The 12435-nt window shown below is 51.2% G+C and overlaps 1 long non-coding RNA gene across 2 annotated transcripts in view; it reads left to right on the forward strand.

The window, feature by feature from the left end:
• The first annotated feature begins 491 nt into the window (after positions 1-491).
• LOC137446977 (uncharacterized) overlaps positions 492-12435 on the forward strand; it is a 53781-nt gene continuing 41837 nt past the window's right edge. For both annotated transcript variants that reach the window (XR_010988768.1, XR_010988769.1), the window contains exon 1: positions 492-541. This is a non-coding gene — a long non-coding RNA (uncharacterized lncRNA). The remainder of the gene's footprint in view (positions 542-12435) is intronic.

Below are 12435 nucleotides of genomic sequence, written 5' to 3' on the forward strand. Positions count from 1 at the left end.
CATGAACTAAGAAATGGTTGGGTACCACAGGAAACAAGCTGGAAGTTTGCATTTGGGGTCAAAGCAGGCTGTTGCAGCTGACTGAGGGGTGAGTATTTGCTCCTTATCTCTCATTAGAGTGGGGTGGGGGAGAAAGTTTCAGGTCAAGAGAGAAGAGCTCTGTTTTGTTTTCCAAATAAACTGAAAAAGCCATTATGCTCACAGCTGCACCAGCAATATCTCTGCTGCTCTGCTCCTAAGGTCCCCTCTGGAGCTGTCAGCAAAACACAAGATAGAAGGCAGATTAAACTGGAGTTTTTGTCTTGTTTTGGTGTTTCTGGCTCTGGTAGAGATGAAAGTGAGTCACCCCTCACAAAACTGAACCTCCCTCTGGGTCCCACCCAGGAGTTTTAAACCCATGTCCTTTGACCCTTATCTCTAGGAAGGGTTCAAGTCCAGCTCAGGATGTTGCCTCCCACCCCACTTAATCTCTGTCTTTTTCAGCTTCAAATAATATTGGAGGGGATGTTGCTGCAGACCATGGGGAAAACAACCAGCCCAGGTGAGTCCATGGGGCATTCCTGTCCTCTGTCTCTGTCTGCCCTTGGGTGACTCCTTAGAGCTGGGCTCTAAGGCACCTTCCTGCTCCTACCAGCTTGTGCCCTGGCATCACTGACTGTAAAACCTCACCATTACCTGGCTATGGGGACTGGATTTTCATGCTGGAACATATGGGATTTCTTTCCTGCCTTGATGGGACACTTGTGCTGAGAAGCCCTGATTAGGACAAGACTGGGTGCTTGGAGGGGCTGAGAAGCCCTGATTAGGACAAGACTGGGTGCTTGGAGGGGCTGAGAAGCCCTGATTAGGGCAAGACTGGGTGCTTGGAAGGGCTGAGAAGCCCTGATTAGGACAAGACTGGGTGCTTTGGAGGGGCTGAGAAGCCCTGATTAGGACAAGACTGGGTGCTTGGAGGGGCTGAGAAGCCCTGATTAGGACAAGACTGGGTGCTTGGAGGGGCTGAGAAGCCCTGATTAGGACAAGACTGGGTGCTTTGGAGGGGCTGAGAAGCCCTGATTAGGACAAGACTGGGTGCTTGGAGGGGCTGAGAAGCCCTGATTAGGACAAGACTGGTGCTTGGAGGGGCATTCAGCATCGCTGTGATGTGGAAAGAGGCACAACCTCTGGGTAAGATTTAAGAGCAGAGCTCCCCTGCTGCAAGGCTTGGCCCTACTGTAACTTTGGCTCTGTGGCCAGCACTGAGGTACAAAACCCTGCATGGAAAGTTCATGTGGTGGTGTTGTGATGATGCTCTGTGTGTGTAGGACCAAAACTGTTCAGAGTTTTAAAGTTCTGTAAGGCTGGATTCAGCAGGGGAGAGAAAAATCTGGAGCAAGCAAATCTGTGGAGATTGCTTTGCTCCTCCTGAGCTTGGTCAGTGGAAGTGGTACAGCCAGGGACAGAGATTTCCCTTTGCTCTACTCATCCTGAGTGCACAAAGAAGTGGTTTAGGGCTTGGCTGACGTTTCCATTTGCCTTGTGTCTACAGAAGCACTTGAAAGACAATAAATATCCAATAATTCCAGTGATAATTGCTGGGTTCTGGTATTTTTAGAAAGCTATTTGCAGCAGCAGAGGCAGAGCTGAGAACTTCTTTCCAACAGGCTCCTGGAGACTGAAAACTCTCACAAGTGGCAGAAAACAGCAGTAGGAAATGCTTTGTAAGCTTTTGCTTTTCCTCCTCCTCTTCCTACGTCTGCTCACGGGACCTTCATCTTGACCTTCATAAGGCCTTCCACATTCTCAGTTTCTTGCTTGTCAAATGCCTCCTGTCCTGCTTTTCTGGTCTAGGTTGCCTCTGTGCTGTCAGGCTAGGGGCTCTCAGACAGAAATGTGCTATTCTGCCTATTACAAGTGGTAGTGCAGTTAGCATGAGGACACTGAATCCAACGGCAGGAGATTGAACACATCCAAGTGCCAGGTTCTGCACAACAACCCCATGTGGTGCTACAGGCTGGGGTCAGAGTGGCTGGAGAGCAGCCAGGCAGAGAGGGACCTGAGGGTACTGGTTGATAGTAGGCTGAACATGAGCCTGCAGCGTGACCAGGAGGCCAAGAAGGCCAATGGCATCCTGGCCTCGATCAGGAACAGTGTGGCCAGCAGGAGCAGGGAGGTCATTCTGCCCCTGTACACTGCACTGGTTAGGCCACACCTCGAGTCCTGTGTCCAGTTCTGGGCCCCTCAGTTTAGGAAAGATGTTGAGTTGCTGGAAGGTGTCCAGAGAAGGGCAACAAAGCTGGGGAGGGGTTTGGAGCACAGCCCTGTGAGGAGAGGCTGAGGGAGCTGGGGTTGCTTAGCCTGGAGAAAAGGAGGCTCAGGGGAGACCTTCTTGCTCTCTGCAATTACCTGAAGGGAGGTTGTAGACAGAGGTTGGTCTCTTCTCCCAGGCAACCAGCACCAGAACAAGAGGACACAGTCTCAAACTGTTCCAGGGGAGGTTTAGGCTGGATGTTAGGAAGAAATTCTACACAGAGAGAGTGATTGCCCATTGGAATGTGCTGCCTGGGGAGGTGGTGGAGTCACCATCACTGGAGGTGTTTAGGAGGAGACTTAATAGGGTGCTTGGTGCCATGGTTTAGTTGATTAGGTGGTGTTGGATGATAGGTTGGACGTGATGATCTCGAAGGTCTCTTCCAACCCGCTTTATTCTATTCTATACTGTGGGTTTCAGGTACCCCACGTTGCCTTTTCCCAAGGCTTGCTGCCTCCCTGTTAAAGTGAGACTTTGTAGTCTTCAGTTTTATGCTGCATGTTATATTTCCTGTGCAGCCTCAGTCAAATCAGTCCCTCTGTGCCCTTCTTCCCCCTCCCTGCATTGTGCCATCGTGGCACATTTGCAGCTGGGGAGGCTTTTGCAGAGGTATTTGCTAGATCCTGAGGGACAGATGAGCGTGGCAGCAATGGAGACAACAGAAATAACTCAGGAAGAGTTACAGGCTTGCAGGTCTGATTAACTAATATAAGGTCACAGCTCCAAATACATTATAATCCCCAGGAGAAGCACCTTGCTTCTGACTTTGCTGGTGGCAGTGACAAACAGGGATGAAAGGGCTGGAACTGGGACCAGTGTGAGAGATTTAGTGTGGCTGTAGCAAGTTGGCTTGGACAGAGAGAGTTTTTGTCTCTGTACAGCAGAGAACAGAGGCTGCTGGTTGCTAAATTCACAAGGCACATCAGTCTCAAAAAGATCCCTGAGTTAAAAACAGATGGAAATTGGGGTGGTGCTAGGGCCAGTGTGTGGGGCCCATGGACACAGTATCACAGTATCACTTAGGTTGGAAAGGACCTCGAGGATCATCGAGTCCAACCTATCAACACAGACCCCATGACTAGACCATGGCACCAAGTGCCACGTCCAATCTCCTCTTGAACACCTCCAGGGACAGTGACTCCACCACCTCCCTGGGCAGCACATTCCAATGGCTAACAACTCTCTCTGGGAAGAACTTTCTCCTCACTCCCAGCCTAAACTTCCCCTGGCACAGCTTGAGACTACGTCCCCTTGTTCTGGTGCTGGTTGCCTGGGAGAAGAGACCAACCCCCTCCTGCCTACAATCACCTTTCAGGTAGTTGTAGAGGGCAATGATGTCACCCCTGAGCCTCCTCTTCTCCCGGCTAAGCAATCCCAGCTCCCTCAGCCTCTCCTCATAGGGCTTGTGACACTTGCTCTCCACCTCTGTGACTCTCCCTGCATCTCTGAAAAAGGCAAGCCTTAGAGCAGATGTGACAAAAACTGAGGCCAGAGCAAGAAAGCAAGAGGCTAAAGGGGATGTGACATCCTTCTGTCCAGCTCTTCTTCCCCAGCAGCATGTTCCTCCCTGTAGTAACCCCCATGAGCAGGGCCAATGGGAACAGGTCTCTGCCCGACGGAAGAAATGCAAACAAAGGAAGTCTGCTCCTGTGAGCAGCACGCTGCCTCCAGTGCAGTTACAGAACAGGTATGAGGCTCTGCAGGAGGAACAGGTCATTGGTAAGGTCGAGGACCCAAGAAGGTCAGAAGCTGCACCAATGACAGGTTGCCTCAGGCCAGCCATCAAAACTTACCCAGAAAAGAAACCTCGCAGGGTCATCGTCATAGGAGACTCCCTACTGAGGGGAACAGAGGGCCCAATATGCAGACCAGACCCATTTCATAGAGCGGTCAGCTGCCTCCCTGGTGCCCAAGTAAAAGATGTTGTAGATAGAATTCCCAACCTCGTGAGTCCTTCGGACTACTACCCACTGCTGGTCTTTCAGGTGGGCAGTGACGATGTAACAATGAGAGGCTCACAATCTATTAAGAAAGACTTCAGAACCTTAGGGCAAATGCTAAAGGGATCAGGGGCTCAAGTCGTGTTCTCTGCCATCCCTCTAACGTCAGCAATGGATGAGGACACACTGAGGAAGGGCCGACAGATCAATTCATGGCTCAGGGGCTGGTGCCATCGACAGGGCTTTGGGTTCCACAATCACGGACTGGTTTTCAAGGCACCTGAGCTGAAAACAACTCATGGGACACACTTGTCCCAGAGTGGGATAAGAATCCTGGGGCAGGAATTGTCAGGGCTCATTGATAGGGCTTTAAACTAGATTTGAAGGGGGATGGGGTTAATAGTCTCCTGCTGGCTGGTGACAAACAGAGGGGCAGCTCACCAGCAGTAGAGAGAAGGAGAGCTGGTAAGGGCTCTCAACTTGCTACCCTGAGGCAAGCCACGAATGATCCACCAGGACATTCTGTGGAAACCGAGGGGATTTGGCACAAGAGGAGGACAGGGCCAGCCCAGCTGAAGTGCTTCTATGCGAATGCGCGCAGCTTGGGCAATAAACAGGATGAGTTAAGGGCCACTGTGCTGCTGGGATGCCACGACATAGTGGCTGTTACTGAAACTTGGTGGGATGAATCCCATGACTGGGATGTAGGCATAGATGGATATAAACTCTTTAGGAAGGATAGGCAGGGAAGGAGAGGAGGAGGTGTTGCCCTCTATGTCAATAGCCAGTTGGAATCATTGGAGCTCCAACTGGGGAGGGATGATGAGCTAGTTGAGAGTGTATGGGTCAAAATTAAAGGCAGGACAGGGGAAGAAGATATTACTGTGGGGGTCTCCTACAGGCCACCTGACCAGCAGATCCAAGCAGATGAGGCCCTCCATAGGCAAATAGAAGCAGCTTCCAGGTCACAAGCCCTGGTCCTCATGGGTGATTTCAACCACCCGGACATCTGCTGGAGGGACAACACAGCAAGGCACCAGCAATCCAGGATGTTCCTGGACTGCATAGAAGACAACTTCCTCCTCCAAATGGTGGAGGAACCAACAAGAAATGGTGCTATGCTGGACCTTGTTCTCACCAACAGGGAAGGGCTGGTAAGCAATGTGAGGCTCATAGACGGCCTTGGCTGCAGTGACCATGAAGCAGTTGAATTTAACATCCTCAGGGCAATCAGGAGGAAGTATTCCAAGCTCATGACCCTAGACTTTAGGCGTGCAGATTTTGATCGCTTCAGGGATCTGCTAGCCAAAGTGTCCTGGGACAAAGCCCTGGAGGGAAGAGGGACCCAGGACAGCTGGTCAGTATTCAAGGACCACCTCCTCTGTGTCCAGGAGCTCTGTGTACCAACAAAGAGAAAAGCAGGTAAGAATGCTAGGAGGCCTGCCTGGATGGGCAAGGAGCTACTGGACACACTATTACTTAAAAGGAAACTCTACAGGAAGTGGAGGGAAGGACAGGTAGAACAGGGGGAATACAAGGAAGCTGCCCGAGCAGCAAGAGTCCTGGTTAGGAAAGCCAAAGCAGAGTTTGAGCTGAATCTAGCCAGGGAGATTAAAGGGAATACTAAGAACTTTTACAGGTATATTAATGGGAAGAAGAAGACTAGGGAAGGTGTGGGCCCCCTCAGAAAGGAAAATGGTGACATGGTCACCTGTGATGAGGAAAAGGCTGAGGTACTTAATAACTTCTTTACCTCAGTCTTCACTGCAAGGGCCTCTAGCCACACTCCTGATGTTATGGAAGTCAAAGCCAGGGACGGGGAGGAAGAACTGCCCATTGTAAGTGCAGATCAGGTTCGTGATCATCTGAAGAACCTGAAAGTGTTCAAGTCCATGGGACCCGACGGGTTACACCCACGGGTACTGAGAGAACTGGCAGATGAGGTTGCTAAACCCCTCTCTATTATATTTCAAAAGTCCTGGCAGTCTGGTGAAGTCCCCACAGACTGGAAAAGGGGAAACATTGCCCCCATCTTCAAAAAGGGCAAGAAGGAGGAACCAGGGAACTACAGGCCAGTCAGTCTCACCTCTGTGCCTGGAAAGATCATGGAACAGATCCTCCTGGAGTCACTACTCGCTCAAAAGAATAGTGAAGAGGTGATTGGGAACAGTCAGCATGGCTTTGCCAAGGGCAAATCCTGCCTGACCAACCTGGTGGCCTTCTATGAGCAGGTGACAAAATTAATAGATGAGGGGCGAGCAACTGATGTCGTTTACCTGGACCTGAGCAAAGCCTTTGACACTGTCCCACACCACATCCTGGTGTCCAAACTGGTGACACATGGGTTTGATTGGTGGACCACTAGATGGATAAGGAACTGGCTTGATGGCCGCAGCCAAAGAGTGGCTGTCAATGGCTCCATGTCCCAGTGGAGGCCAGTGACAAGTGGAGTCCCTCAGGGATCAGTCCTGGGACCTATCTTATTCAACATCTTTGTGGGGGACATGGACAGTGGCATTGAGTGCACCCTCAGCAAGTTTGCTGATGACACCAAGCTGTGTGGTGCAGCAGACACGCTGGAGGGAAGGGAGGCCATCCAGAGGGACCTTGACAGGCTGGAGAGGTGGGCACAGGCCAACCTCATGAAGTTCAATAAGAGCAAGTGCAGGGTCCTGCATCTGGGTCGAGGCAATCCCAGGCACAAATACAGGCTGGGCAGTGACTGGCTGGAGGATAGCCCTGAGGAGAGAGACTTGGGGGTGCTGGTGGACAAAAAGCTCAACATGAGCTCTCAGTGTGCACTTGCAGCCCGCAAAGCCAATCAGATCCTGGGCTGCATCAGGAGAAGTGTGGCTAGCAGGTCAAGGGAGGTGATCCTCCCCCTCTACTCAGCCCTGGTGAGACCCCACCTGGAGTACTGTGTCCAGTTCTGGAGCCCCTATTACAAGAGGGATGTGGAGGTGCTGGAACGTGTCCAGAGAAGGGCCACGAGGATGATCAGAGGGCTGGAGCACCTCTCCTATGAGGACAGACTGAAGGAGTTGGGGCTGTTCAGTCTGCAGAAGAGAAGGCTCCGAGGTGACCTAATTGTCGCCTTCCAGTATCTGAAGGGGGCCTACAGGAAGGCTGGGGAAGGACTTCTCAGGATATCAGGTAGTGATAGGACTAGGGGGAATGGAATGAAGCTGGAGGTGGGGAGATTCAGGCTGGATGTGAGGAGGAGGTTCTTCACCATGAGAGTGGTGAAACCCTGGAATGGGTTGTCCAGGGAGGTGGTCGAGGCCCCGTCCCTGGGGGTGTTTAAGAGCAGGCTGGATGAGGCTCTGTCCAGCCTGATCTAGTGTGGGGTGTCCCTGCTCATGGCAGGGGGGTTGGAACTAGATGATCCTTGTGGTCCCTTCCAACCCTGAATGAAACTATGAAACTATGAAACTATGAAAAGCAGAGGGTGGGTACAGTCATCTGTGAGCAGGAAGAGCTGGGGGTGGTCTCCCCTGGGGGAGCCACTGGAGGAAACAGCTCTGGGCAGGTCGCTGGGTCAGCTCCCTCGAGACAGTGCCTGGTGTCATTGCTCCACTGCTGAGCCTCAGGCTTCTGGGAGTTGTCTGGGGTTTTATTTTATGTCAGGCTGGTGGTGCAGGGGGGCTCTGGAGTGGCATCAGTGTGCATAGACAAGCAGGGAGATGGAGACATTTTTCTCTTTAATGTCATCTTGAGGCTTTCTGGAGCTGTCTACTTATCGCCATTCTGTAGGCCCACAAGATGATGAGACAGATAAAATAGGATGATAAGCTTGTGGCAGAAAAGAAACTGCCACCACACCTGATGATTGATTGCACTTCTCAACTCAGGTGGATTTAGGGGTGAGGGGAGGATAAATTTTCCCCTGCCTTGTTCTTTGCTGCTCTTAGGTAGCCATTAACTCTCCATGGACCACGACTTCCATTTCCCATCAGCTTTGAATTACTCAGCCTGGGACTGAGCTGGAAGGTAATTTCAAGAGGCAAAAAGAGGTGGGGAGAAACCCATCCTTTTATTTGGTTCTGACTGCAGCTGGTTTATTCTAATAAAGGCTTAAATTCTGCCCTTTATCAAGGCTTGCATCAAGGACAGGCTTGGTAGGGATGCTGCTGTGGACGTGGGGCTTGCCTGGATGGTCAGGGAACTGTGGACTAGTCCTGCAAAGGAAACTAGGGTGACCAAAAATACTCAGCAGAGGTACAGTCTGCATTGCCTTCAGGATAGAGAAGCAGGTTCTACATGACCATGTCATGAGCAGATGCACAGTGCACTGCTCTTTTCAACCATTTGTACCATAAACCCTGAAACCAAGAGAGCTTGGGACTGGTTTTGATTCTTCTCACAAATTCCTGCTTTGTCTCACTCTTTCACCTTGAAATAGTGCTTAAGGGCAGGAGCAAAATCACAGCTTCACTTGGAAGAAACAAATTGCTCCACATCTACTGTGTCCCCTCTAATGGATGGCATCCTGTCTCTGACTTGCCACAGCAGTTCTCCAGGCTGGTTCCTACACATCCATCCCTCCCTCCATCGTGACCAGTGTGCTTTCAGGAGGGAGCTCAGACTCCACAACACCACCAGCTCTTACTTGCCTTCTCACCAGGGTTTTTCCTCCATGAACAGACCCAGAAGTCTGTGTGTGTTAGTTTCTGATGCTGTGGAGAGCTTCACACAAAAAGGAATCCATGGCAAAGGGGAAAGGGACTATTCACAAAGCTGGAAAGGGACCATTTACAAAGGCATGTAGCACCAGGACAAGGGACAGTGGTTTGAAACTAGAGCAGGGCAGATTTAGATTGGGTGTTAGGAGGAAGGTCTTTACTGTGAAGGTGGTGGAACACTGGAATGGGTGGAAGGTGGTGGAGGCCCCAGCCCTGGAGACATTCAAGATCAGGCTTGATGGTGCTTTGAGCTTGGTGCCATGGTTTAGTAGCCATGAGGTGTTGGGTGACAGGTTGGACTCGATGATCTTGGAGGTCTTTTCCGACCTTATTGATTCTATAAGCAACCTGAGCTAGTTGCAGATCTCTCTGCTGATTGCAGGGGGCTTGGGGTAGGTGAGCTTTAGAGATCCCTTCCAACTCAATGCATTCTACGACTCTGTCATTTAACAGGAGAACCATCCCACATATGGCAGTCGAGGACTGGAGGGATCTCCACCCCCCATGAGCAGAAAGTGCAACAAAGCAAACCAATAAACAAATAAATGGGGAATAGAAGAGAAGGTGAGAAAGGATTTTAACCTCACTCTCTTCCAGTGTTTACTTTCACCACTTCGATTGTCTAGTGCCAAAATCCCACCCAAAGTTCAGAAGCTGTGTGGCTCTGCAGCCTGGGAAGGTGACCACAGCAGCACATTGCCAGCTGTCCTGACTGGTGGGAGGGAGTGAATCCTGGCTTCAAGTAGCAGCTCTCATTCAAAAATGTAGAGGGGCACTAGGAATTAATGTAGCTCATCATGTTCCTCGTGGTCACAGCACACAGCAGGAAGTGCCAGCAGTGGTTTAGTGGCTTGTAGCTTGCTCAGGGAGGTTGTGGTTGAAGCTACCTTGCATAGACCTATCCTGCTGATTGCTTACCTCTTCACCTTCCCCAATTAGGAGAGAAAAGACAAAATTCATGTTAATTGAAAGCTAACCTATGGCAAGATGATGTAGGGGATGACAATACCAATGCCTAAGTGACGACAGCCTCCTAAACACCACCAGCCCAGTTTCACCCAAAATACCTAAAGCCTGCTGTCACTAATTGTGGATAAGGGTGAAAAGGTCCAGTCTGGCTGTTTCCCAGGTGTGGGATGATGTGATGCATCAATATAGCACCCAACATGTGACAGGAGTGGCAGCAGGTGAACCATGTGGGACTCTGCAGGTTATGCACTAACAGCAAGAGGCTCTCCAAAGCCTTCACATCTTTGGGCGTGTTGAGAGGAGCAGCAACCATGCCAGGTCAGTTCCTATCCTGTGCACTTCTCAGCAGTGCAGATGAAGCTGAATCCCTGCAAGGATGAGAGGTCTCCCAGGGCAGAGCTGGGTGGGGACAGCTCTGCAGAATGAGAATTGCATCTCCTGCTGCTGCTGCCAAGCAAAAGGAGGGTTGTGGCAGGCAGCAAAGCTGCTCTCCACCCCAGAATGGATGCTCCCCCCATAAACCCCATCCTGAACATGCCAGTGAGCAGCAGGAGCCAGTCAGGCTTTTGTGGGCTCTGGCACAGGTGCTGCAGGCAGCAAGTCCAGGCCATTTTGGCTGCTGCTGGCATTGCCCTTGCTTGGCCAAGCATGAGGCTGGCTCTGCCTCTGGGCAGGGATGGAAGCCACAGCACTGCCCATGGTCTGTCAAAGCAGCTTTGTCCAAGCACCCCTGGGGATCCCTGATCCCCCCTCCATGGCAGAAAGCCTGGCACACTATCCCTGGTGGGGAGGCCAAAACAATTTGTGCTGCCTGTTGGCTTCCACATTCCCTCCACTTCCTCAGCCAGGCCAGGTGGGATTCAAGCTGCCGGCACAGGCTGGGACCACTGTGGGGCTGGTTGCAAGCCACCCAGCAGATGCTGTCCTTTTGTCCCCTTGTACACTGTTCCCTAAGCCCAGCAGCCAGCAGCTCAAGGAGGATCAGAGCAATTTAGTCCTCAATATGATCTGCAAAGTCCTCCTGGTCTCTCCTTGCCTAGCTGAGAGCCCCAGGCTGGTCCCTGAGGTTCTTCTGGCTCCTCAGGAGCTCCTTGCTGGGGATGCACTTGTGCATCCAAAACTGCATAATGGAATGGCCCCCAGCACCACTTCTTTGTAACAGAGATGCATGACATGAAGGTAATGGATGTGAAGGACTGAGACAATTGAGTTATGAAAGAATTAATTCTGCTCTGTCTGTCCTGATTTACTTTCTTGTAACTTTGTTTTTCATTTAGTTTGCGAAGCTGTGTGCTCTTAGTGAAGTACCCATGACTGGTAGCTTGTTCAGCAACTTGGCAAGGCACCCAGAGCTATCAGGGAGGGTTGAGGGTAAACAAAATCTAGAGGGAAGCTGAGGAGTCAGTGGTCACATCAATTTGGATGACAAATCTGCTAAGCTGCCATCCCAGAAAACAGAGAGAGCTATAGACCTAAGTGGAGATGCCAGGAGAGCCCTGTAAATAAAATCAAAGCAGAGAACATAGGAAATGTGCTGTGGGTGGCACAAATTTGCTTTCAGCTAAGTCCATTTTGTAAGCAAGATTTTGCATTTCAAAGATAAGAGTCGAAGACAAGAGCTTGCCTGGGCTAGTGACTGGCCTGGGAGAGGCTCTTGGGATTGAGGGGAGGCTCTCCAAGGCTTTATTCACCCCAGAATGATGATAACCCCACCAAACCTCATCTGTTAGTTATGTTTGCCTCTCTGTAGGAGATCAATTGCATAGTAAATCAGCCTTGCCCATGAACTCTGCCCTGGAACCCGCGGTGCTGAGGCCAGCCTTGGAGAGGGGAGCACACACTACACCCCACTGCCTGCTTCACCTGGTGCTGGAGGCAGGAACAGAGGGAGAGAAACTTTAAACAACTATTCATGGTTACAAATACTTGAAGGGTAGATGGCAAAAAGGAGTCAATCTCTTTTTAATGGTGTACTGTGAGAGGACAATGGATACAAGCTGGAACCCAGGAGGTTCCACTGCAGCATGAGGAAAAACTTCTTTCCTGTGAAGGTGTCAGAGCCCTGGAGCAGGCTGCCCAGAGAGGCTGTGGACTCTCCCTCTCTGGAGGAATTCCAAACCCACCTGGATGTGTTCCTGTGTGGTGCTGCTCTGGCAGGGGGGGAGGTTGCACTTGATGTCCAGAGTTCCCTTCCAAGCCCTATGATTCTCTGATTCTTTGTTCTCTCTCAGCACAGGACACTGCATGTAGATGAGGAGGACTTTCCTCCTGCAGGCAGCTGTGTCACTGGGTGCTGCCTGGGGAGCTCTGCCCTATCATGTGGCAAAAACAAGGTCTGCAAGTTCCCCCCTTTGTTCCTAGGTCCCTGTGTGTTGTTTCAGGATCAGAGGGGAGAGGAGAGGAGAAGAGAGGGGAGAGGAGAGGAGAAGAGAGGGGAGAGGAGAGGAGAAGAGAGGGGAGAGGAGAGGAGAAGAGAGGGGAGAGGAGAGGAGAAGAGAGGGGAGAGGAGAGGAGAAGAGAGGGGAGAGGAGAGGAGAAGAGAGGGGAGAGGAGA

Source organism: Melanerpes formicivorus, unplaced genomic scaffold (assembly GCF_026170545.1).
Source record: "Melanerpes formicivorus ecotype bairdi unplaced genomic scaffold, bMelFor1.0.p_v2 SCAF_19, whole genome shotgun sequence".
Lineage (NCBI taxonomy): Eukaryota > Metazoa > Chordata > Aves > Piciformes > Picidae > Melanerpes > Melanerpes formicivorus.